The 27,466-nt window shown below is 36.8% G+C and overlaps 1 protein-coding gene across 18 annotated transcripts in view; it reads left to right on the top strand.

Moving 5' to 3' along the window:
- Positions 1–27,466, top strand: part of zmiz1 (zinc finger, MIZ-type containing 1) — a 227,222-nt gene that overhangs the window by 20,646 nt on the left and 179,110 nt on the right. For 14 of the 18 annotated variants that reach the window (XM_031904889.1, XM_031904897.1, XM_031904894.1 and 11 more), the window contains one exon: positions 13,701–13,877. The exons of the other annotated variants lie outside the window; for them this stretch is intronic. The gene's annotated coding sequence lies outside the window, so the exon portion shown is untranslated. The remainder of the gene's footprint in view (positions 1–13,700; positions 13,878–27,466) is intronic. 18 annotated transcript variants of the gene reach the window in all.

The raw sequence follows: 27,466 nt of genomic DNA, 5'->3' as shown, positions 1-27,466 counted from the left end.
AAGAAAAAAAAAATCATGTGATGAAGCACTAAATGAACAAACAGGCATGTTTAAACACATAAAGTTGCTGCATATAATTATACATGCCATCCATAATTATTAATAAACTTTATGAATGGAGCATCTATTTCAGCTCCATTTAAGTACTTCTTGTCTAGGCATGTCCAATTTGCTGCCCCCTGTTTTTTTTTTACTGCAGCTTTCACCATGCATGTAGGATTGTTATGGGTTGTAGTGGCACTGCTGTATGGTTAAAATGCGTGGACTCTGTAAAGAATATGCCACCTTATAGAAGAAATATATCTTGTATTGGGTGTTATTTTTTGTGTGCAGTCTGTATGTTCAATGTATACTCTCATTTATTGCACAGTTCTTCAGAATATGTTGGTGCTTTATAAATGATAATAATAATAATATGTAGACAGAAATACTGTGAAAACTGGTTTTGAATTTTGTGGACATCTTATTAGCATTGTCTTGTTTGGGACCAGTTCTTGCTCTGTATTTAGAGATAGTTGTAACCATCACTTCTATGTCGACTTTAGTATCTATTTGTTCTGCTAATAATGTTTAATTTTTACAGTAGTTCTGTATCATATCTGAAAAACATTGTATCCCAGATGTAATGGTGACAAATTTACTCACTAGGGCTTGGCTCTAGAGCAAGGGTTAATAAATTGTTGGTGCTGCCTGGGGTCTGTAGGGGCGCAAAAAAGAGGAGTCTCTTATTGTGTGCCCCTTCCATCCCAGTAAACCAAATTGCTAACCACCTTCCTGGGGCCAGTGCACGTATTCCATGAAAAAACGTACCAGTCTGGGGGACTGTGTTGTTGGGTACCATTCCATCAAGTTCCCAGGTATTGCATGCACTTATAAAAGCTTGGAATATATGTAGTACAGTAAACTCTCTTGAATGACTACTCTGCAGTCAGCCCACCTAGGGACCCTCAAAGTATGCCTGGGAAATAGACATACATGGAGAAGCTCTCCAATTATTTACCCTTGGCTGGTTTATATATGTATAGCTTTATTGATAAAATGCTAGGATATCCAGTTTTTGCACTCAGGCCCATAGTCTAATTATATCACTGCTTGCTGTGAATGGGTCGAATTGGCAGTTTATATCTGCCAATGTATGGGCAACTTTAGGACAGTGGAGCACATGGAGATTAGTCCGAAAACTAAAGCGACACGTAATCCATCCCACCGGCGATATACATTCTTGCCGGTGGCATGGCATGTCGGGGAGATTAGTCACCCACAATAGCGAAGATTTATTGTGGGCAACTAAAGCTGGCCATACACGTGGCGATCTGACGATGTGACCGATGGTCGCACGAAACATCGTCAGATCCGCCACACACCATTCAGGGCTGAATCGGCAGGTAAGGAGGTAGAAACAATAGGATTTCTACCTCCTTCTGCCAATTCAGTGCTGAAGGGAGATTTTGGTCAGGCGCCTTCTATGGCGCCCGATCAAAATTTTCAAACTGGTCTGATCGGCGAGTCGGCCACTTCCTGCGATATCGGTCGACTCGCCGACATACCATACACGCACCGAATATCGTACGAAACGAGGTTTCGTACGATATTATCAGTGCGTGTATGGCCACCTTAATCTTCCCATGTACTTAGTAGCCACTACTTGTTGTGGCTACTAAATGCTAGAAAATACCATGTCACAGACAATACTGAGAATTGCCACACAGACAAATTATCAGTAAATGATCAGCATTGTCTATTTTAGTAGCCGTGACAAGTAGCTGCTACTAGTAGCTATGTGTGCCTGCACCCTAACAGTGCTTAGGAATTGTGGCAACAGATAACACAAAGATATTCTGTAAATATATGGATACATTCTATTCCTGTTTCTGAAGCTTTTTCTGAATAAATACGTCTGTGTCTGTATGAGCATTTATCTTAGGCTGCTAATTTTTTTCAACTGTATATCTGACAATTACTAGTTATTTTGACAGGAAATTATAAGTTTGGGTATAAGTACAAAAAAAACATTTTGTGAAGATTGTAACATTGTGAATTAACTGAATTAAATAGGTAGAAAACAGCAATTATTTTGTAGTTTGGCAAGTTTTACTGACTGAAGGCATTGTATAGTATAATAAACTTGATAATGACAATTAAGCTAAAGCGGAAGTCAAACCCAAATAATAGTTTGATATGAACGCATTGTTCAAGCCTGAGCTTGAACCCAGGTCACACACCCTCAATAAGTCTTTTTATTTTCTTTTTCCGACTGCTTCATTGTCTAACGCCCAAGAAACCTGATAATTTGTTGGCAGCAAATGGCAGTTAGTGTCCATTTTACTTCATGTATTTTCATATAAGTATGCAAACAAAAATGGTTTTCCTTTGGGGCAAACAGGGCAATTCATTCAAAGAATTTTGTTGCCCAAGTGATTTCAGGTTTAGCAAGTGGCTTACTGATAATGAATGTCCTGAACTTCTGAACACCAGAGAGGGGATTTCTGGGAAGTTTTTTGTCCTGTTATGGAAAACCATGTCCTGTAGATGTTTCTGAAATACTGCTCAGCTGTCTGTCTGCTCAATAAATTTTGTGCAGTTTAACATTTCACATGTGTGGCCATATTGTCTTAATTTCCTGCCAGTCCTCCTATTGCATGATTGGTGTAGATTCACCTCCTTGTTTGTTGCTAGTTTAGAGCTGCTTCTAGATTTAGGAGACTCTCAAGAAAAGCAAATTGCTCCTGCTTTTAAGATATAGAAAGTGCTTGATCTAATGATTTGAAATTAATACCTGTACTTCCAATTTTAAAAGAATTTTAAGGAAAGTAAAGTTGGAAAAAATACTCTCCTTCTGTCATCTACTAATTCTGTTGAGTGAAAATTGTCTTATTGGAAACATGCCAACAATAACGCATGAACTGAGGTCTACCTGTTAAATGGGGGTTACTTTCTATTTCTTTGCATTAGGAGTGATGACAGTGACAGTGTTTGTCCACCACTCTTTTCTAGTTAGATGGTGCCAGCAAAAGAAGAAAACACTAAAAAAATACACACAATGCACTGGTGTCACATTCAAAAATATTTTTTTCACTGATCCTTCCCTCCATCTTCTTTGTAGACACAGCTTTTTTAGCACATTTCTATTTTTTTCAACTATAGCTCAAGAAATAATTTTAAGCAACAAAAATATGTGAATAGTAGTTGCTTTACTCAGTGTTAGGCCATCAAATGCCTCTAACACCAGAGGATAAATGAAAGATCAGGGTTCTGCCAACTTGCCTCTCTACATCTTGCCCTTGGAAAATTATATCTTGGGCATCCAAGCAAAGTCCTTTTGTGACTATCAAAATTGCTGGTTGTAGTGTCAGAGAACCAAGTATTTGCTGATACAACCAAGTGACGGGAGCATTTTGCTGGAAAGTTACAGCTGAGTTTACACGTGAGTCTCTTGATGCTTGTATAATTTGCCCTACAGTGGCTGATTGGTCACTTTTATTGAGTTTTTGCATTCATGAATAAAAAAAACCCATGTGTGTGATAAGAATATGTCCTAAAAAGATTGCTATAAATGCATCTAATTCAAATGACCAAGCCCATAAAGGCAAGTCAAGGAAATATATTATTATTAGCAATAAATTGTCAGGTGTGTTATAATGGTTTTTTTATATTGTTATTTTATAACGTTAGAAATGCACATAAGCTATGAATAAGCTGTAAAATATACAGCCTTACAACTTGTCTCACTTTCGACAAATTACTCTTTGAAACTTAAGCCTTGTGTTGAACTCCTTGGTGACAGAATATATTTTTATGTTACACTTTATCCTATGTAAAGCACCCCTTTTATTAGTGTTTGGGATAAACACCCATAGCCCTTGTATACCTGCACAGGTACATCATTAGTTCAGCCTGGTAACTAATTCCAAAATTGGTGTGGTTCTGTTTGGAAAAGTTACCATTGTTTTTACTAGAAAAAAGTTTTATTTTTAATTTCTATTTTTACTTTTAAAGTTCTGTCATACAGGGTACCAATTTCAATCAATAGAATATGGTGGCACACAGAGAACAATGGCCAAAAAGCATTTGCTATTTTACATGCATTTATATTGTACAAAATACCGAAATGCATCAAATTGAATTCAGTTTTATTCTTTACTAACCAGCGGTAATTAATAGGCTCCTGAACAGCAGTAAATTGTGATTATCTGGTGCAACGTGTGCATAGAAGAGAATGACTGCACATTTAAAAAAAAAAAAAAAAAAAAAATTAATAATACTGGTTGCAAGTGTTACATATACCAAAGGTAATGGCACACTGAATACTTTCTAGTATTTTATTGTGTATTGCTTCTAAACTCATTAAACAGGACCAGAAGCATTCGTTTTGATGCCATCATGCATCCTGGTCCTCCATCCCACCTTTCGTAAACCCTGAAGAAAGCTGAGCCAAATGATCAAATTAACCTGATATCGCCATGGTCATATCTTGAGAAAGATCTGCTTGTTTGGAGACCTCGCCAATCAAGCCTAACTTGTATGGACACCTTTACATGTACCAATTCCATTGTCTTGTCTTCTATGGTTGTTTCTGTGTGATTAGATGCACATAAAGATGTAGATTAATATGAATAAATCAAATATAAACAGCAGATGATGAGAAAAATTCTGAATATTGTAATTCACAACAATGCCCTCAGACTATTTTGTGAAGTTATAGATTTTTTAGTACGTCTATTGCCCATTTTAGCATGGTAAACAAGTATACCACTACATTTTCTGGAAAAAAAATACTGGCCTTCATGTTTTTAATCTTTTTTCCCTTAATATCATCAAGCAGCATTTTTACCAAACCTGGTAAAATGTAAGCCAATTGGCACCACTAGCTGTGTTCTGATCATCATGTATTGTTTATCCTATAAATGCATGTTTTTCTGTATCTGAAGTGAATAGAAGGGAAGGAGTAAAGAGGAACTGCTAGGGGACAAACCAAGTTAAATTTCATGGTCTGTTAGGAAGAGAGCTGGAGGGGTATCCATGATTTTTCCTTTAGTTTGCTCTGCCGAGCCGCAGTTGTACAAGCCAGGCAAAAAGCAGCACATCTACAACCGAACTGGTTTATCTAGGTCAGTGATCTTAATCCTTGCTTTTTATTAAAGGATAGTCTTCACAATATTACTGTGTGCATTATGCCCTACACAGCAAATGACACTAGAAAATCACAGCCTTATTGTATAACCTCTTTTTAAGAAGGATTATAATAGCTGTTGCTCTTAACCCTTTGTAAGCCAATAGGCAGGAAGGTCATTGTTTGAGAGAATACTTAAATCATGTAGTGTGCTGTTTGATGGAGCAGAAGTAACAAGTTTCAGTAGCTGAGAGGCAGTGCAGTGATTCAGTGATAGTTATAGCACTAAAAAGAGTAATATACCTTGCCTCTTGTATAGCTTGATGAAGTATCTGGTTGATTCACTGTAAAAGAGTTTCCAACTCCTTGAAAAGCTATATATTGTGTTAGAATGTAACTAAGTGCATCTAAGGTATCTAGGTAATAGTAGATTCTTCATATCTGCTAATTTACACCCACAGAATGTTTGTAAATCCTAATAAAAAATGATTAAAAATCTTCATCAAAAGATAATTCTGACAAGTGTGGATTGCTAACCTAACATTTAGGGTATATTTAGACATATTTATAATTTTTGTTTCTTTTTTGGTTTTGCACATCTGTACAATATACTAGATTATTATCTTTAATACACTGGTATTAAATAGAGAGGAGACATTAGGTAATTTGTTGTATGATTTATCTGATGTATACAACCTTCTTTAACCAGATTACTTTTAATTTGTTTTTTTTGATTATGGCTTGAGGTAGACAACTAAAAAGATGTTTTCCTAACATGCATTTATTGAAGATGTACACATCTCTTTGAGTGTATCATTATATAGGCAACTCAGTGATGAGACTTCTGATTGCCCTGCAGTGGTATGGCTACAGTTGGTACAGCAAGCACAATGAGACCCATAAATTTCCATAACCTGCAGAGTATTGAGATTAGAAAGGGCAATGTATTATTCTGGATTTCAGTGACATTATGACCTAGACAGTATTTATGTGCAGTACATTTTAAAATATTAGATCATCAAAGGATTTGGAGGTTTATAGTGCCCCAGGAAACTTTACAGTTATGGTGTAAAAAATGGAAGACCCTAATTTAATATATTTGTTCACAGTGGAGAATGGAGCAATCAGTTGTCTGCATGAACATTGAGGAGATTTAAGTATTGAATGAAACATTATGTATCTCTGAGATAAGGTTTTCAGCTCAATGCACACAATGGAGTTTATTTAATAACATTGTGTATTTTTTTGACAAGCACAATTATATCAAATCTCTGGATGCTGCAGAATGCTGCACTGGGGCAAAGTTGCCCAATGAGAACCAATCATTAGTGGCATGTAACAATCCCATTGAATGCACCCCTATACTTACACTATCTTACAGCAAGCTTAAGGGCAGTGGCACACAGGAAGATTAGTCGCCCTGCGACAAATCTTCGTTACCACGCAATGCCAACCCACCGGCAAGAATGTTGCCAGTGGGATGGCATACACGCTGCTTCGTTTTCCTGAAGTCGCCTCTCAAGGAAACTTTTCCCCATGTGCCTCTGCCCTAAAGCAACAGAACCAGCTGGCTATATTTAAATTAGACTTAGTGCTCTGTTCAGTGTGTAGGGACATATTCAGGGGAAATTGTGAGGTAAAAAAAAATTTGCAGTGTTGTACATTTGTAGTGGAATAAAAATGGCCATGGTCATAAAAAAAAAATCCCTTTTGGTGATTAGTAATATAAAAAAATCAGATATTATATTAAATCAAATCATTAAGATGTGATTAAAGTGCACATTCCAGACTTAAATTTAAAGTTATTTGCATTCATTTAAATTTTACCATGTGAAATTACAAAACTTTGTATACACAAGGCACCATAATGTTTGGGACAAAGTAATGGTAGGTATATTAAAGCAGTCATGTTTAGTACTTTGTTGCACATACCAATGACTGGAATTTATAGGCATCACCAGGTGCTGACTATCGTCTCTGGTGATGCTCTGCCAAGCCTCTACTGCAGCCACCTTCAACTCCTGCTTGTTCTGGGGGCATGTCCCTTTAAGTTACTCTTCAGCATATGAAAGGCATTCTCGTTTGGATTTAAACCAGGTGACTGGCTTGGCCATATAAGAATTTTCAATTTTTTAGGTTTGAGAAGCTCCAGTGTTGCCTTAAATTGGCCATACATGCACCAACATAATCATATGAAAATACGCTTGTACGATTTTTGGGCCATGTGTGGGCTCCAAATTATTAGTCTGATAAATGTCGTACAATGGTGATTTCGAAAATTTCTGTTGGATAACAAAAAAATGTATGCATGTGTTGTGTATCTGACAATATCCTTGGGTGACCTGCAATGTGGTTTTCGGGACAATTGTTGTCTGTCAATTATTTTATGTTCAGAACATCCTCCGATTTTGTTATTTTTAGTACTTTTTGTACTGTACAATTTCAATCTGAATGTTAGATTTAGATTGTTGCATTTAAACATACAATCGTTATCTGTTCATCAAAAGAAGACTAAAATCTGAACATGTATGGCCAGCTTTAGCAGTATGTTTGGGATCATTATCTTGTTGCAGGATGAATCGTTGTCCAATGAGTTTGGAGGCATATAGTAGAACTTAAGCAGATAAGATGTTTCTATACACCTCAGAAATCATTACATCGTCAATAAAGATAAGTGTTCCAGTACCTGTGGCAGCCATACATGCCAAAGCCATAACATCCCCACCAGCATGTTTACCAGATGAGCTGGTATGCTTTGGACCTTAGGCAGTTCCCTTTTGTCTCCACACTTTCCTCTTGCAATCACCCTGATGTAGTTTAATCTTGGTCTTGTCTGTCCATAACAGGTTTTTCAAGAAGTACTATTTTGCAAACTGTAATCTGCCCGTTTTTGTGGCTAACTAGTGGTTTGCATCAAGTAAACAGAGGCAGTGCAGCCTCTGCATTTCTGTTTATAAAGTCTTCTGCGGATAGTAGTCTCTGACACACCTGCCTCCTAATGATCAGTTGGACAGGCATTTGAGGATTTTTATTACCATAGTGAGGATTCTTCTGTCATCATCAGCGGAGGTCTTCCTTGGCCTAGCAGTCTCTTTGCGATTACAGAGCTCACCAGTGCATTCTTTTTTCTTAATGATATTCCAGACAGCTGATGTTGGTAATCCTAAGGTTTGACTGCTGTCTTTATTGGTTTTATTCTTGCTTCCTTGATTTTTGTTGGCACAGATTTTCTCCTCATGTTGAACAATGACAACTACAGACTCCAAATGGTAGAAGCAAGCCTAGATATCTTATTCCTGCTCTAATGAAGCAATGCAACACACCTGAGTAATCACAAACACATGTGAAGCCAATTGTCCCAAGCATTATGGTGCCCTGACATGAGGAGGGCTATGTATAAAAAGTGTTGTAATTTCTACATGGTGAAACTGAAATGTATGAAAATAATTTTAAAGTTTGGAATGTGCACTTTAATCATGTCTGAATTTTTTTTTAATAATTTTACACTGAGGAGCAGAGGAGTAAATCAAAGAAAAATGTTTTATTATGGAGAGCTCTGTAGTTCTAACACAAGTCATTATTTATGGAGTGGTTTATGTGCATGCAAGATATGTACTTAATATTTTGTTTATTTGGTTGGTTGTTCCCTCAATAGTTTGTTTTAACCATCAGCCCAAGATTATTCCATGTCTAAGGCCAGCCATTTCCTCCCACGCACCAGAGGCAGATCATAACCCTCTGCTTCTGGCATGCTATTTTGTTCTTAATTTCCTCTGAGAATTCTGACAGACCGTTCTTGAATGCAAGAAAGCATTAGTATTTCTGTCTTTTATTTTTGCACCCTCCAATTGCTTTGATAGTTTATTTCTAGTTAAAGAGATGGGTTGCTTTGGTTTAGAGAAATGGACGCAAGTTTATGTGCCAGAGAGTGCAAATGGGGAGCATTTACCTGAAGCAAAGTGTATTCAAAGTAGATTGACAATCAGTACAGGTTTAAAGAATCACATAATTTCCTTGGTTACCTAGACTATCCATGTAATCTGAACATTCACCCAGTGGTCTATCTAGGTAAATTGTCAGGTTACATGGGAGTCAGTCCCTCTGTGCCCATCTTCAAGTTACTAAAAGACAAGCTGTTGTCTAAAAATTAAACTGTATTACACAGTACTGCTTTAAGTTTAATGCTGACTTTTGTCAATACAGTTTTTTTCAGGTTTGTAGAATTGGTTTTAACTTTAGCTGGTCTTCTGTGTTGTGCTACAAATGAAGATGCTGTTTGGCAATACTCCACTTTTTTTTTGGTAGACTTTGCTTACTGTTCTGAAATATACCTTGTACTATATTAGATATGCAGTGATTTGAAAAAAAAATATTTGTCCTGTTACTGCATAATTGTTACACTAAATGGTTTCTCTTCTTTAAAAAATAGTAATTATAGATTTAGAATCTGAGTTTAGCTGGCTATACACTGATATGACCACATTGAGCTGATCTGATCATTTGGCCCTTGGGCCAGAGGATGGGATTACAACAAAAGTAATGCAGGACTACATTAATGATTCCATGCTCAGTCAACTTATTTTATTTTTATTAAAATTGGTAACAAACTGACAATACTTCATTATTACTTAGATTCAATTGATTGGTTGTAGCCAGGCTTGATTGCAAGGAGCCCTGAGATAGTTACAAAATATTTTTTTTTCTCTGGAGCTCAATAATACCTCAGTGAGAGCTGTTATTTCCAAATGGAAAAGACTTGGAACACTGATAAATCTTCGATGAGTGGCTGGCTCACCAAAATTCAGTGGGTGGGGGGGCAAGTGGTAGCTGAAACAAAAAACACTTGCCTTGGGCACTTGCCTAGCACTACCAAAACTACTTCAAGGGCACAGTGAAAGCTTATCCAGGAAGTCGCAAAACAGAAGTTCAGTGTTTATTAATCCATAATAAAAAAAAGTTGGCAAAAACATTATTTGAGAGAGTAGCAACACAGAAACCACTGCTATCCAGTAGTAAAACCAATGCTTTTCTCACAGTTGGGGTACGGTTCTATAGGCAGATGAGATATCTGGCAGAAAGCAACAGTCAAATGTGGTAGCGGCAGTGTGATGGGGTGGGGATGCTTTGTTTCTTTACATTTGTCATTATTTAAGTAACCTTGAACTCTGCACTTATATAATGTCTGGTCATCTGTCCTAGAGCTGAAGTGTAACTGGTTAATGCAGTAAGACAGTGATCCCAAACATAAAATACATTTACACCTGAATGGCTAAAGAGAAACAAAATTAAAGTTTTGCATTGGCTTAGTCAAAGTATTATTTGAGCACAATAGCGAGAACTAAAGTAGTTGTACAAAGATGGGTGGCCTATAATTCCTCAACAGTGACCTCAAAGTGATCTGGCGGTATAATCACTTATAGGGTTTAATAAGGCTGCTGCTTTTTCAAGTGGGTACTTTGGGGTGTTGGATAACTTGAAACCTCTCCAAAAAATATCTTATTACATGTAAATATATTTTGTAAGTTCTGTAATAGCCCTGTTATAAATGCTACTTTGTAAACAGATGACAACAGATGTAGGAAGGTGCAGACTTATTAAATAATTTCTAATATACTAGTCATTTTTATTAACTAAATATGCTAATGCACCAGTTTTAAAAAAGTTAAACATGATTTGTTGACAATTTTGTTTGTTTTTAAATTAGTGTGGTTAATTAGTGTGATTAATGTCTAAATAAGAGTCTCACCTGTAGTCAGGCAGTTTTAGGACATTTTAGATAGCTGTCATACTCTCAGGGGGGGACAAGAGGTACTTCCATATCTATTAAAATCTGCAGACCTGATGCCATCACCTCTGACCCACCATACTTGCCTGGTATGCATGAATTAGTGGTTGGATATAACTATTGCAACTGTGCTCTCTGAACTAGGAAGCTAAAAATTGTGGTTAGAGATCCAGAAGTGCCACCCAATCATGGCAGAATAAGCACTGTAGGTGCTAGCACTAATCAAAACACCCATATACATAGCAGTTCCCAATTATGGGAATTGAAATTTTAATGTTTATACAGAGGATTCCTCTTATATGTGGGGATTGCTTGGGAATGTATTTTTTTTGTTTAGAGCAACAAAGGTAATCATCTTGTTTGCATTATAATGCATTACAAGCTTTTCTTTATAACATCTATAAACCACTAGGATAGCATAAAATTGATAATCTGTGAATAATACTTGATGATTCCTGTATTTGCTGATATGTCACCGCAATGTTTGTAGCACTGAATATAAATACAGTATTAACAATAGAATTTTTTAAAAAAAAATATTTTAAGAGCTTTAATATCTTCATACGTTAATGTTAACTTAAAAGATAGCATGGATGATGTGGTATAATGACCAGGTGCCCCGTTACAGGAATGGGAAATACACTGGTCCAGGCTCCCATCTGTCTTTGTCTCTCTGTCATGGGGGAGAAGGGCCCAGGAGGTCTTTTCTCTGTGTTTGATTTCAAAGAAGGCAGCCATCTGTCTCTGTCACCAGTCAGTGGGAAGGTCTATGTTGAAATTATTTTGGTTCACAATTTCCCCCCATTTGGTGGAAAAGGCTAGGAAGGTAATTCTTAATGCTTTGGCTAAGATCACTTTTGATTGCTCTTTAGTACAACCTGGTATTCTGTTCCACATGCATGGACAGATAAACATGTTTGCTGTTTCCATGTCTCTCTTATTTTTGTCATGGTTTTAAGTGTTACTTTTCCTGTAGTGCCTATTTAACCTGGCTCTGTTTTTTTTTTTTACAAGTCTATAGAATTTGTAGGTTGCACTATGAACAAAGAACAGCTAATATCTTTTGTCACAGTTCGTATTCTTAATGACAGTAGGTTACATGTTCAGCAGATTTTACTTCTATAAAGTGGCACAACCTCAAAATTCTAAGTTTTATTTTTAAGTTTTCATTTGAAAAATGTTTCATTAGCTTTTAAACCTTCTGAGAAGCAGACCACTTGCTCTCTGAGACCCAGTTCAGTGTGGTTCCTCATACTCCTAAACCTTTGTAAGGCTACACTGTTTTTCGGTCATTCAGTACAATGCAACACCCCCCCCCATGATCTTATCTGTCTGTTGAGCCCACATATGAATTTGTATATCACAGTGGGAGGTGTACCTAAAGTGGAGTAAGAGGGTGTTTTTTTTATCCCCTTAACAGAGAAAATGCACTGTTTCAAATGTGGGTATTTTTCCCTTTTAATAGCATGCCAGCCTTATTTTTTCCTAAAGTGAATTCCCTATTCCCAAATATTTTATCCAGTTACAGAACTGTTTTCATCCTTTCCTGTTCACTAAGGCTGTAGACAGCAGAAAGCTCATCAGCTTTGTGTGTATAGTTTCTTACTCCCCCCCCCCCCCCCCCCCCTTCCTCTGCTTGTTTCCTCTGAGAATTGACCAAGCAGATTATAGCAGCAGCGAGTATGCTACTTAGGCAGCTGCCCATGAGGGAGAGGGAATGTTTTGAACGCCAGATCAGATTCTCATTAGGCATTTCCAGTGAGCTGTGTAACACACAGTGTGCAAAGGCATGGTTAGGGCTCTAGCAGAGAGAGGAATAAAGAGAAGGTAACTGCAGGAGGAAGCTGGGAGAATGAGCTGCATTGCTATTTCTGAAATAAACACATTTCATTACTAGAAACTGGTTATGTGAGTTCAAGACACTGCTATATTTCCTTTCCTTAACCACAAATACATGTACATTCACTAGGGGAGGGAGCTCCTTCTCTGAGTCAGGTCACACTTTTAGGGGAAAGCCACTGTTGATGATAATATATATACAGATTTATGGTATAGTAGGAAAAACAATTGCATTACATTTCTGTTGTTGGTTGACCTAAAAATTAAGAATGAAAAACTATATTTACTTTTGATAAAATTAAACATGTTCTAACAACTTCCTCATTCTGCATCTTTATTTGAACCTTATATACTCTGATTGCTAATGTCATTTATATAAGCTTTTAATTTGATTTCAACTGAAACTATTGAAACTAACTACTGGTAAACTATCTGGTTCTCATTCTGGCTTGCACAAATATAATTTAAATATGTATTGAAAATGGAAGTTTGTTAGATGCACAGACCACTTTATAAAATGGATTTTATTGCATACTACTTGAAATAAAAAAAAAAAAAAAAGCAAACAATAACATACACATAGGAAATTATTTGTAAAGTAATATTAAATATTTTATGCTTGAATATCTATTGTAAAATAGAGGGTGTATTCACACATGATCACATTCATGATCACTGAAATTACCCATTAAAAAGGACAGAATGAGTATTTAAAAGGTGTGCTGTAGTTATACACCACATCAGATTTAATCTAACCTATTAGTCAGTGAATAAGTCAGACTTAAATACTTTTGACTGTGTTATTAAAAAAAAAAAAAAAAAAAGCATTAATCTTTTTGTACTCCACTGTATTCTACAATAAAATTCTTGTGGTGTATTCTAGGTTTTTTTTTTTTTAATTATCTAAGGACTATGTGTGTGTGTGTATGTGTTTATAAATAATTAAAACTAAATATCTGTTGACAGAATTGTAGCTGACAACACATGGGATGAAACTTTGGATAAAAATTAAGCTGGCCATACACATAGAGAACTGCTCATTTCGTTAGGACGGCAAACAAGCTGATGTCTGGCTGTTGTTGACATCTGTGCACTACAATTGGGACATACTGCTGGGATACTGGACAACATCATTGGTGCAAGGTAACCCTGACCTTATCTTGCAACCTCTGAAGCTCTTTTGTGACTTGATTGATGCAGAAGGGGGCAACCACCGCTAGCCTACAGTTAATGGGTGTATACATTTAACATACAAGATTACCTTCATAACAACCAATAAATTGATACAACAGGTAAAGAGGGCCCTGCCCAAAAGGGCTTAAAATTTAGACCTACAGCTAATTCATCCATCATTGGTAGCTACTTGATATTGTGGAATTCAGTGTGGTGCACCTTTTTGCACTTTTTGCACATGCTGCAAGTAAAAAGAGTTGCATCTGACAGCCATGGTTGCAAATAAAGGGGGATTCAGTGAGATAAGGCAAAAGTCATGCTGCTTTCAATAGTATTTTGCCCCCCCCCCCCTTTTGTAAATGAACCCTTCTGCATTTGATGAAAAAATGAGATGGTGAACTGAGGAGAGCAATTTTTTAGGTCAAATATAAGGTGTTGAAATTATTCTTTATTGCATTCAACATGAAACATAATATGAAAGGCTTGTGTAAGTGTAATGAGCCTTAGGGGCTGATTTACTAAGACACGAATTCGAATCCGAATTGGAAAAATTCCGATTGGAAAACGAACATTTTGCGACTTTTTCGTATTTTTTGCGATTTTTTCGGCGACTTTACGACTTTTCGGAAATTATCGCGACTTTTTCGTTACCAATACGATTTGCGCGAAAAACGCGACTTTTTCGTAGCCATTCCGAAAGTTGCGCAAAATCTGGCGATTTTTTCGTAGCGTTAAAACTTGTGCGAAAAGTCGCGCCTTCTTTCATAGCGTTAACTTAAAAGGCGCAACGTTTCGCGCAAGTTTTAACGCTACGAAAAAATCGCGATTTTGCTCAACTTTCGGAATGGCTACCAAAAACTCGCGTTTTTTCGCGCAAATCGTATTGGTAACTAAAAAATCGCGACAATTTTCCGAAAAAATCGCAAAATACCGATCATTACGAAAAAAACGCAATCGGACGCATTCGGCCCGTTCGTGGGTTAGTAAATGTGCCCCCTAGTATAAGCAGTGATGGACACTTTACAACTATAAGGGGCACAGATGTTGCCATTATACAATTAATACTAATCAATATATAAAATAAAGGGGTTACAATAGTTGCTAAGAATTATAAATACATTTATTTGAGCTTCTTTACAAAAAAGTGGCTGGGCAGACTAATATACTAAATATCTATCCTATAATTCATTAATTAAGAAGTAAGAAGAAATCTTACATTATACAATAAAAATAATAATCCAACCAGTTGTGGGCCAGTTTGCTCAAATAGCTGTTTGTTTGGATAAATGAAACTTGTCCTCTGTGCAGCCAAAAATGTAAACTCATCTGGTCTCTTCTGTGGCCCTAAAGACCACAAGAGAAATCTATTTGTGGGATCTAGGTTTCTGTTCAGATTGTAAACTCTTGTCAACAGAACCTTCTGATCCTGTCAGATTAATTTATATTACTCTAATTTATTAAAGTGCTGCATAACTTGCTGTTGCAATGCAAATAATGTTCTCCATGGTGCATACTGCTATTACTGTCAGATATGTGAACATGTTTTAAATTGCTTTAAATAATAAACCATTAGATTAGCAATTTAAGATTTTTTTTTTTTTTTTTTTAATTTCTGAATAATTATTTGGAATCATTTTAAGTACAGGAGAATGTGCAAGCCTAGTTGCCTGAAGTGTGGGATAGCAATGCAGTGAGCTGTGTGTATTGCTTAGGGCAGGAAGGAAGGAAGGAAGCAGTCTGAAGAGATGGAAGCGGGAATGAAATGGCTTTTTTCCCCCAGGGAAGGTGGGGTACTGTAAAGGTGGAGGAGGGTTGTGAAGAATAGATCAGTGATTAGCATCAGCTGGTTTCTCCTGGTAGACACTGCAGTCTGCCTTCAGCTAAGGGGGCAGGGTGAGAATTTATATTACTCTGTTTACACATAATCAAAGGAGAAACAAACAAAAACCAAGAGGTTTAGTTTGAAGCATAATAGCAGTTTACACTGAACTCCGTGGAAGTCCTAAATATTTACCAAGCTGCAGGGAAGCCAGTTTCAGATTGGAGATCTTCCTTACAGCTCACTTGTTATTCTCTGGTGCTACTGCTATCAGACAGGGATGGTTCGGGCTTTCTCTTAAGCTGGCCATACACTCAGATTTTAGTTGTCTTATGACAATCATTCACATATCAATCGTGTGTATTAATGCAATAATCTAAAGCTAACATAAATTGTAGGTGTAAAGTCCTAAAAAAAACAAATCTGACAATGTTTTGGCCATTAAAAACTGCTAGACAAAAATCTTATCTCTAAATGTGGAATAAAAAGGTCAGTAGCAGCAGTGTGCAAATCCTCAAGATTTTGCTTCCTTTCTCACATATTGATTGTTGGACATGTTTAAGCACTTTTAAGAAGCATTCACTAAAGATGGGCACCCGGCTCACTGGACCCACGGCCCTCTCCAGAGGTTCAAAGCTCCCTTGCCTACCAGCAGCTACTTTCCATTCAATCAACTGAAAATTCTCTTGATCGATATTTGCACACCACAGCTTAAACTCAGTTTAGTAATAAATCATGTTTTGTTTATCAGTCTAATTACTTGAAAAGTTTTAAATAATAGGGTGATAGTTTATAGCCTTTTCTTTGGCAGCATCTAGAAGCAAGTACATTTTATTAAAAGCATTACTTTTTTTTATGTTTTGTCACTAATTCTTTACATGTATACATGTATACAAGCAATATCACATTAGGAGGGTTCTGATTAGCATTATGTGTATTGCCATCAAAACACCCACTACTCACATGCACAAACTGAACAAACTGGCAGCTTAAGGGGAAAGTGTTTTTACTTCAGCTGTAATTAAGTTGCATTGCCACATAGGACATTTATATACAGTGCAGGGATACAGTGGGAACCTACAAACCGGGAGGTCAATAAAACTGCACAACTGCAAAAACCCAAAGCAACCCCTTGTAATGAAAGCCACACATAAGCAGATCCCACTGTTTTTGACTTGAGTGTTAAACAACTGGATTTGTGACCAATTTGACAACACATGTAGAAGAACAAACAGATAGTCTTTTACCAGTTGACTAGAGAATTGAGTAGTTGGGACTAGAACATACTAAAACCTGCTGTGTCTGCACATTGCATCTGTCAAGATACACACAAAATGTGTTTCTCAGAGAAAATTTATACTTTATAATTTCTGCTCTGAAATCTGCCCTGTATGCATGCTAACAGGTTGATGCCATTCACACCTTGCAGAGCAGAAGACTTATGCCTCAGCTTTACATGAAATGCAGATTGTGCCATTGTCCTTACATGTAATGTTAGGAGGTCCACAATAGGTCAACCCCAAAAATATTTTATTTGCCCAATAAAAGAAAACATAATTCTATGCAACTTTGCACTATACATTCATTACATATTTGTAATGATTATTTTAGTTATTTGTATATATAACTGCTATTAAAAGTAGTGTCTGTCTGTTCTTTCTATTATTTGCCCTGGTGGCTGAATTTACTGTTCTAATATGTTTTGTACATATGATATTAAAAGAGTGTTTTGTTTAGCACAATCTGAGAAATGCCTTAGTTTACAATGAGGGCAGCAACAGGTACCTTGCCAGGCTTCTTTTAATACCTTTACTCTTGGTGATTCGTGTAAGGACTATGTGAGCCTCCCTCATGGCAAAAGAGGTTAGCATTGCTGGCAGATTTGTAATCTTCTTGCCAGCATTGAAAAGGCTGGGAGGGGATGAAGTGGGAAGGTACTTTAATAGTCTAGGCAGCAGGTGGACCTTGCACTATTCACAGTTAGCATATGTTTAATTATTACTTTAGTAACTTGCATTTAACCTTTTTACTGCAGGAAGGTATCAGTATTTCTCATTCTGTTCAAAATATTAAGACCTGATCTGAATCTTCCTGCTTAAAACTAGGGTGTCAGGGAAGGAATTTTGTGCAAAGTCCTATAAGGTTATGTTATATTTTTGATTCAGTTTGCATGTATCATATTGATTATCATTGTAAACAAGCTAATAATGAAGGGTGAAACATCTGTTGGTGCAGTGGGTGCGGATGCATTGTGTCTACTATGCCCTCCTATTTATTTCCCCTTTTAATTATCTCAAAATATGAAGAGGTAATATATTTCATTTTTTCCCCACAGTTTCTTTAAATTTATTATTGGCTTTGGTTTAAGTGCTATGTCACACTACAGGGCACATTTACTAATCCACGAACGCTCCAAATGCATCCGAATGTATTTTTTTCGCAATGAGCGTATTTTTTACGACTATTTTGTACTTTGCGACAAAATTTGTGCCACAAAATCGTATTGTCGTGCCGAGTACGAAAGTTTCTAATTCATTCAAGCTTCGTTATCGTGATTTTCCTTGGGCCAGGTTGGAGCTGCAGAGTGCCATTGATTCCTATGCGAGGCTTCCAAAATCAAAATTTTTTCGTAAGCATATTCGTGATATTTGCGATCTTAAGAAATTTTCGTATCCAATCCGAATTTATTCCATTCGGGATTCGTTTTCATGAATGTCCCCCTACGTGTTTTCCCCACTGTTTTCCCCACAGCCCTGCCAAGGGTAATATGGGTGTAGTGGTTTATAGAAAAAAAAAATTGTCAACCCCATAAATATTTTTTTTGCCCAATAAACATAACATAATTCTATGCAACTTTGCACTATACATTCATTACATATTTGTAATGATTATTTTAGTTATTTGTATATATAACTGCTATTAAAAGTAGTGTTTGTCTGTTCTTTCTATTCTCAGCCCTGGTGGCTCTGGCGTTTGAAACAATGTAACAAATGCCAGCAGATTTTGCAGACCTGTCTTGCTGGAGTCTGGCACTTGCAACATTGTTTTAAAAGTAACAACCAGGAGTTCAGCAAATGCGCCTTTCAATAGCAATTACATTTACAAATAATAACTTTAAAAGCACAAATAATTTTTTAAAAATTGATATTGGAAAGTTGCTTAGAATTATGTTTTATTTTATTAGGCAAAAAATTATTTTTGGATTTGACATGTTCTTTAAGGCAGTGGTTCCCAACCTTTTATGCACCACGGACCGGTTTCAAGCAAGACAATTTTTCCAAGGACTGGGGATGGGGGTTGCGGCACAACTAGTGCTAGTTAAATTTTATATTATGCACTTTACTATTAATATTATTATTACATACAGCTTAATAAAGTACTTTGGTCCTTGTTGTAATTAGTAGAAATCTTCCTGGGCTTCGCATAGCTATTGTCATGGCTGTGTAACGCATCAGGGAGTTGGGATCACAAGTAATTGGGACCAGAGGTGGCCCGGTTCAGGCCCACGGCCCGGCACCGGTCCCCGGACCGGTGGTTGGGGACCCCTGCTTTAAGGTACTGAGGAACAATTGTGTATTTAAATTAATCTTTGTTTCCCAAGTTTATCTTTATTAAAGTATTACTTAAAGTTATATATCTTTACCATGTATTGTTTTCTTCTGTCAGTTACTTACTACATATCTGTTGCAGCTTTTTATTGATGTGTGAACTTGGCCATAGGCTTTATAGCATACAGTCCATTTTGATTGCTGCAACTTTACCAGAGAAAAAACAATTTCAACAAAATTATGGGAATTGCCCCCAGCCACAATCACTTCACCCCACCCCAGTTCTTTAAGGACATTTAATAATAGGTCAGTGCTTTAGTTCTCCACATATTTATAAAAATGGTGTATGTAGCCTTATCGGAACTAAAGTTATGAATAAATGCAGGACTTTGTTGTTGTTTGTGGTTTTTATGTTATTATCAAGCTGATAGAAGCATTTTTTTCACTACTTACGTTCAAAGAACCTTTTGTCATTAATGTTACACATGGTAAAATGTTGAAGCATTACAATCTCAGTCAGAATTTGCCAGATTCAAAGCGCAAAGGCTGGTTATCATAAGGGTCATCAGAAACCATAGGGCCCCTCACTAAGTTGGTAGAGCCCATCCCCCACTGGAACCATATAATTGGCCCACACCCCACTTGGGCTGGTGGGGCAAGCCATCTAAGTAGAATGGGGACTACATGCCAATCCTCCAGCCATATTCTACCGAAAGCCTTATCCCGTTTTAAGTCTGCAAATTTGGATTATGAGGTATGTGTCTGACTGGACCCCTGAATGGACTCCCATTTTTACTCCCCCATAATGGCAGCTCTGCATGTGATAGCCTTACCCTTTGCATTCAAATATGAAAAGAAAGAAACTGAATTTAAGTGACCCAGTTGAAGCATTGCTTATGTGTTAGTCTTTTGTCCTAGGGATGGTTTACTTCTTCCATAGAGGACTGCTGCCCTAGCTACATGCCTGTGTGCTTAATAAATAATAATAAACACAGTTTTCTAAAGGGATTTATTCAGGTGGAGCCTTACAGAAATGGGTACTGATACATGAACACAGCTGAAAAAGGAGGGACAATAGATTACTGTAAATATGATGACAGTATACTGTAACAAGTGGGACTGCATGGGACATAATAGGGGATTCAAGTAACATTTTTACCAGTTGATGAAATATTAACCAGCAGCTGTATTATAAGAAATACAGTTGTGTGCCAGATTTTTAAGATTGGAACAATTTTATGTAATTATGGTTTAGACTTAGAGTATGTTACAAGTCAATAGTAAATACCTATTACCTCTCGCATAGTGATTAGGCAATATATTACATTAAATGCTGCATAGAATCAATGTAAATATTTTGCCCACCATGGCTACAAATGCCTTTATACGATGGAAAACTCTCAGTCAATCACTATTTGAAATCATGTAAACATATGAAGTGTTTGTCTTGAGGGATGTTTTTTTTTCGGTGTGCGACTGGGGGCGGCAAATTTGTAAATCCGGCCTTGTAAAGCACACCCCGCGGTCCTGTACCCCCCCCCCCCTTCCCAGCTGCAGTGTCTGCTGTATAGGTAGTTTTGCCACTGGGCAGAAGGGACCAAATCTGTTTGACTAAAAAGTGGTGGCAAGTTTTGGTTGGATAAAAACAAGATTTACTAAATAAAGCCTTCTGTAAGCTGATAGTGTACATAGAGGCTACCTAATAGCCAATCTTAGCCATTATTTGGCACCTCCATGAACTTTTATGATGCTCTCCAAGTCTTTTTACATTTGACTTTGGCTCGCGAGTAAGAAAGGTTGGGAATCCCAGCTCTAAGCCAACAATATTATATGTGAAGTATGTCCTTGTTCAACATGAGTACAGTGTTGAACAATATACATATTATATTTTGCCTACATTAATCCCAAAGATTCTGTGGTTTTGTTATTTGTTGAGCTATATAACCATTTAATAAGCATATAACTTAAAAGTGGCTATAACTAGTATAACATTTAGAAACAGTTTTTTTTTTGTAACAGAGAATTGCCTGACAAGTATGATTGCTAGCCCTTTAAAGTAATCCTCGTGATCCTCATAGCAGTCAGTGAAGGAAACATTGCACTTAAGAACTGGAACTGCGTGCAGCAAATGAACACGTTGTTTTAAAATTTATATACTGGTGTGTGTATATATATATATATATATATATATATATATATATTACTTGGGTGCTACCTCCATGTATCCAGTTATCCAGAAGTCCAAAAATTGGGTGCACACCAGGGTATTCTTTTAAAAATAAAACATTACTTTTATTTATTCATACTGATAGAACAGGCCAACGTCTCCTCCTAAGACCTTTATATATATATATATATATATATATATAGATATAGATATAGATAAAGATAGATATAGATATATATATATATATATATATATATATAGATATATATATATATATATATATATATATATATATAGAAATGAGTTGCTGGAAAGCTGCACACCATAAGAACAAGATAATACCTGGTGGGTGCTCGTGCAGGAGGTATAGATACTCAGGGTAGGGTTGACAGCACACGCAGGGTTTTCATATGAAAAATCACAAAGGTGTAGATGAATAAATGTGAGGCTTTATTCAGTCCGACGTTTCAGTTCCTATCTGGAACTTTCATCAGGAACCAAATTTTTTTTATTAATGAAAAAAAATCCAACGTTTCAAGCACCAACTGTGCTCTTCCTCAGGAAGAGCACAGTTGGTGCTCGAAACGTTGGATTTTTTTTCATTAATAAAAAAAATGTTGTCTTCTAACTAAGTCCCTGTGTGTGCGGCTCACTGTCTTGCTTTATACATTTTTTTGGAAGCACCCGGGGCAGTTGATTATTATTATTAGGGTGTGCTCTGTCTTTTTGTGTGTGTGTGTGTATATATATATATATATATATATATATATATATATATATATATATAGATATAGATAGATAGATATATAAAACACAAGGAAGAGTGGAGCACACCCTATAGAGGTTCAAATGCCTTGGGTGCTGGCCAAAATGAGGAAATATAAGGACAGAGAGCCGCACACACAAGGAATAAAGTGAAAAAATTTATTGAAAAAAACGTTTCGAGTACTGACTGTACTCTTCTTCAGGGACATATAGATAAATATATATATATATGTATATATAGATATATATAGATATAAAATATATATATATATATATATACATACATACAGTGGATATAAAAAGTCTACACACCCCTGGTAAAATGTCAGGTTCCTGTGCTGTACTAAAATGAGACAAAGATAAATCATTTCAGAACTTTTTCCACCTTTAATGTGACCTATAAACTGTACCACTCAATTGAAATACAAACTGAAATCTTTTAGGCGGATGGAAAAAAACCAAAAAAACTAAAATAATGTGGTTGCATAAGTGTGCCCACCCTTAAACTAATACTTTGTTGAAGCACCTTTTGATTTTATTACAGCACTCAGTCTTTTTGGGCATGAGTCTATCAGCATGGCACATTTTGACTTTGCAAGATTTGCCTACTCTTCTTTGCAGAAACACTCCAAATCTGTCAGATTGTGAGGGCATCTCCTGCGCACAACCCTCTTCAGATCACCCCACAGATTTTCAATCAGATTCAGGTCTGGGCTCTGGCTGGGCCATTCCAAAACTTTTATCTTCTTCCGGTGAAGCCATTCCTTTGTTGATTTGGATGTATGCTTTGGGTCGTTGTCATACTGAAAGATGAAGTTCCTCCTCATGTTCAGCTTTCTAGCAGAAGCCTGAAGGTTTTGTGCCAGTATTGACTGGTATTTGGAACTGCTCATTATTCCCTCTATCTTAACTAAGGCCCTAGTTCCAGCTGAAGAAAAACAGCCCCAAAGCATGATGCTGCTACCACCATGCTTCACTGTGGGTATGGTGTTCTTTTGGGGATGTGCAGTATTGTTTTTGCGCCAAACATATTTTTTGGAATTATGGCCAAAAAGTTCAACCTTGGTTTCATCAGACCATAACACCTTCTCCCAAATGCTTTTGGGAGACTTCAGATGTGTTTTTGCAAAATGTAGCCTGGCATGGATGTTTTTCTTCGTAAGAAAAGGCTTTCGTCTTGCCACTTTACCCCATAGCCCAGACATATGAAGAATACAGGAGATTGTTGTCACATGTACCACACAGCCAGTACTTGCCAGATATTCCTGCAGCTCCTTTAATGTTGCTGTAGGCCTCTTGGTAGCCTCCCTGACCAGTTTTCTTCTCGTCTTTTCATCAATTTTGGAGAATTGTCCAGTTCTTGGTAATGTCACTGTTGTGCCATATTTTCTCCACTTGATGATGACTGTCTTCACTGTGTTCCATGGTATATCTAATGCCTTGGAAATTCTTTTGTACCCTTCTCCTGACTGATATCTTTTAACCATGAGATCCCTGATGCTTTGGTAGCTCTCTGTGGACCATGGCTTTTGCTGTGGGATGCGACTTCAGGAAAGACCAACTAGAGCAGCTGAACTTTATTTGGGGTTAATCAGAGGCACTTTAAATGATGGCAGGTGTATGCTGACTCCTATTTAACATGATTTTGAATGTGATTGCTTAATTCTGAACACAGCTGCATCCCCAGTTAGAAAGAAAGAAAAAGCAATTTAAAAAAATAAAATGAATGTAGTTGTTTAGGTAGATGTCTGACATTGATAAGGCTCTTATTTAAACTGCTTTGGAGTTTTCAGAATTAAAGGAAACATGTACAGGTCTTCAGGTATGCCATAAAAGTCTGATTATGACTAACCAGAGAAATCTTTGGATATGTGATTACACTTAAATTCCCCACTGTACGTGGGGAACAGCATTCTGGGGTTGTAATCCTTGTTAGCATGAGTTATTTCTGCAGAGAATTCTGTGGTTGTTAGATGACAGCATCTCCCTATCCATATTTTGTTCCAACCTTGCACAGTAATGTGTAGAGGCGCTGGCTGCTTTATTATGCCTCTGGTGGGCCATTCTTGTATTTATACACACTTCCTGTCTTATCCCATGAGCATAATTATTTCTATTACAATATGCTACAAAGGCTTATCTGGCCCGATTAACTCAGCGCTCTTTCTTTCTTTTAATAAGTGCTTATTTATGAACTGTTAAGCAAATGTTTTTAAAAGTGGAGTTGTATCTCACAAAATATGTTGGAGCAATTGCAAAATTAGATAAACTAGCTAAATAAGCTTTATCACAAGCTTTTTTAAATCCAGTTCCATTAGGATTTTTTGCAACAGGATCTGCTGCAAGTGGATGTTATTACATTATTTTATCATGGACTTATAGCGAAATTAGACTGTAGCCGCTGCATAGGTTGTTAACCTTAAATCACTGAAGCAACTATGTTTGGATCTTTATCTAATAGCCATTGTACACCACATATGTACCCAGCAACCCGGATGAATACAGTCAGATATTTTTAAATGTTTTTAACCAGTCAACTATTTGCAGTGTTTTAATGGTTAGAATTAAGTGCACTAAATCTTATTTAATTTGGTGGTTACTCTGAAACAGCGTGCAAAAGACTTAAAACTGTTATTGCTGCAAAAGGTGGCTCTATAAAATGTTAACTTGTGGGGAAACTTATACTTACTTTTTGCAAATACTTAAGCAAAAAGTATATTTCAAGTTTAATTTTTTACAAAATATTACAGAAAATGTAGTTTTTTTTTTTAAATTCTGTAAATAGGTGAACCCTGTGGGTAAGATGCACTTCCAGAGACATTCACCTGGAGAGTGAGGATGTTTCTAACCAGAAGTGATGTAATTGTGTAGTTTTTCTGACAGAATTAATGTCACTGCACATGTGCAAATGTTGTTCTGAAGCCATTAAATGCTATAAATGTGCATATGTTCCTGCTGATGTCACTGAATGCTTACTGTGTGTACTGAATATAAGGTGAACCTGTAGAAAACTGGGGGTTAATGGGAGACCAGGGCCAGAGGACCAAAAAAAGGGTAACTCCCATTGAAAAATGGAGAGCTGACCGCTATGCACTTCACAAGCTCTTGAACTCCCACAATTTCTCACCAGAAACTGTTGAATGCTACCCATGCATGTGCACAGGGATGTCCCTATTTTATGGGCGTTACCCCCTGATCTTTCATCATCCTACTGCATTCTCCCAATTTCTTTAAAAGGTTCCTTTTAAATTCTGGGCATGCATGTACAGTAAGCATTCACAGAGGTCTTATGGAGCATGTTCATGTGTGGGTAGCATTAAGCAGGTTCAAGAGAGCAAATACACATCTGAACACATGATGTCACTTCTGGTTTTCAGCGCAAATTTTTAAAGGTGTGCTGCACCAGCCCTTTGGGTGACTCTTTCTAAAGGTTGTCACTGAATGCTTACTGAGCATGCATGCACTGAATCTAAGGAGAACCTGTAGAAAACTGGGGGGAGTGCTGCATGTTGACATGAGACTGGGGCAAGGGGACCAAAAATGAGAAACTCGATGAAATAGGGAGAGTTGACAGCTATGCTCTTCAAAGGCTCTTAAACTACCTCTTTTAGGTCATTGTCTTGGAGGGCATTTTCTTGCATTTTTGGCTACTAATAAGTGTCCTGTGTGAAAATGTCCATACCATTTTACTTTCCTGCTTGCTTTTAAAACAAACACATTTTTATACTGATTTGTGATGTATCATTTGTTTGAGAAACTGTATGAAAACATCATAATTTTTCTACTTGATAGATTTTACTGAAGGAAATATTTGAGAATAAGAAATTTTATTATTTTAAATATCTAAATTATTATTATTAATATATGTTTAATCTTAATAAATTTTCACTGCTGCAAATTTTACTCCAAGAGAAGTGGCATTGTGAGGCACACAGAGCGGTGACAGGCAGGCCTATGCTCAAAAATAAAAATAAATCTTGCTTGAACATTTTTGAGCAGAGAGACAGTTTTCTGCATGAGCAAATCAGCAGTCAGAGCTACCCATTTGCCATCAGTCTTAGCAATACACCACATAAAGCATTGGATTTCTGCTGCTAACAAGTGCTCATTTTTGTGTGACACTTTTGATGAGGTGATTCCCATTGCTGCTAGTGAGAGGAACTCATTTTGAAATGCTTGGCTTCCCATAGCCCATAATGTCACGTGGTTATTCCTCTGGTTTTATCTCCGTATTTTTCTCAGGAAAGTTACGCAAACAAATAATAAGTTCCCATTAAAATCAGTTGGGATTTCTATGTGATGTACACGCATGGTTGTGGCCCATAAATGCAAACATGAACATTGATGGCCCATGGCCATAATCTTGAGTGGTTCTCATTAATTATAAAGTAAAAAAATGTGCACCAAAATATGTGCATGTGGTTTAGTTATTGTGGAGTGGGAAAAAACAAGGATTTTTTCCTCCAAGGTTAGGATTCACCCAGAATCCTGGGCATTTAGCCAAACTGAGTATATCTTATAAGAATGGTGCATATGCATCAAGAGTGAAAGAGCCTTTTTCCACAAAAGTAATCTCAAGTGTGAACCAAATATCTTTAATATGGTTATCTCGTTCCAATGAGTGTTAGTTGAGACACATGATTTTATACCTTGATTTTCAAAGTTACATGTAATAGCTTGGTCTGACTCAGTCATTTGGATGTAGATTATTCTCTGCATTGAGCACTTACAAGCCAAATGCTTAGTCTAAGAGCATGAGACCATGCTGAACAGTCTTTGGTCCTCCTATTCAACTACATTAGATCCAAATGTTACTTCAGTAACTATGCTTTTTTTGTGCTCTTGCAACTTTGATAGCAAGTCTTTGAAGCAGGTAGTCATTTTAAACATGTTCTTGAATCAAAGTAGTCTGCTGCTCCCTTTGTGTTTGTTTCTAGAAGAACTGCAGCCAGTGAAGTCAGAGAATGACACAGTGGGTTTAACATTTGAACTGGCTGTCTATATTGTACAGCGATTTTGTAGTTTTCGCAAATCATTGCAGGTTTTCCCTCAAATTCTCAACAGATTGCTCTCCATTGGAGCTATTAGGGCAGGCCATTACTTTGCATAATCTGAATATATTTATGCCAAAAATAACCCTTTTAGTGCCTTCAACCACTATATTCATGACCCCACTGATTATTGCTGTTATCTGTTTACATTCTGTGAGATAAATAATTTAAGATGATTGTACAAACAGGAAGTCGAAGGAGACTCTATA

Source organism: Xenopus tropicalis, chromosome 7 (genome assembly GCF_000004195.4).
Source record: "Xenopus tropicalis strain Nigerian chromosome 7, UCB_Xtro_10.0, whole genome shotgun sequence".
Taxonomy (NCBI): domain Eukaryota; kingdom Metazoa; phylum Chordata; class Amphibia; order Anura; family Pipidae; genus Xenopus; species Xenopus tropicalis.
Note: the sequence above shows the minus strand (reverse complement) of the source record. Positions and strands in the feature narration are given on the sequence as shown.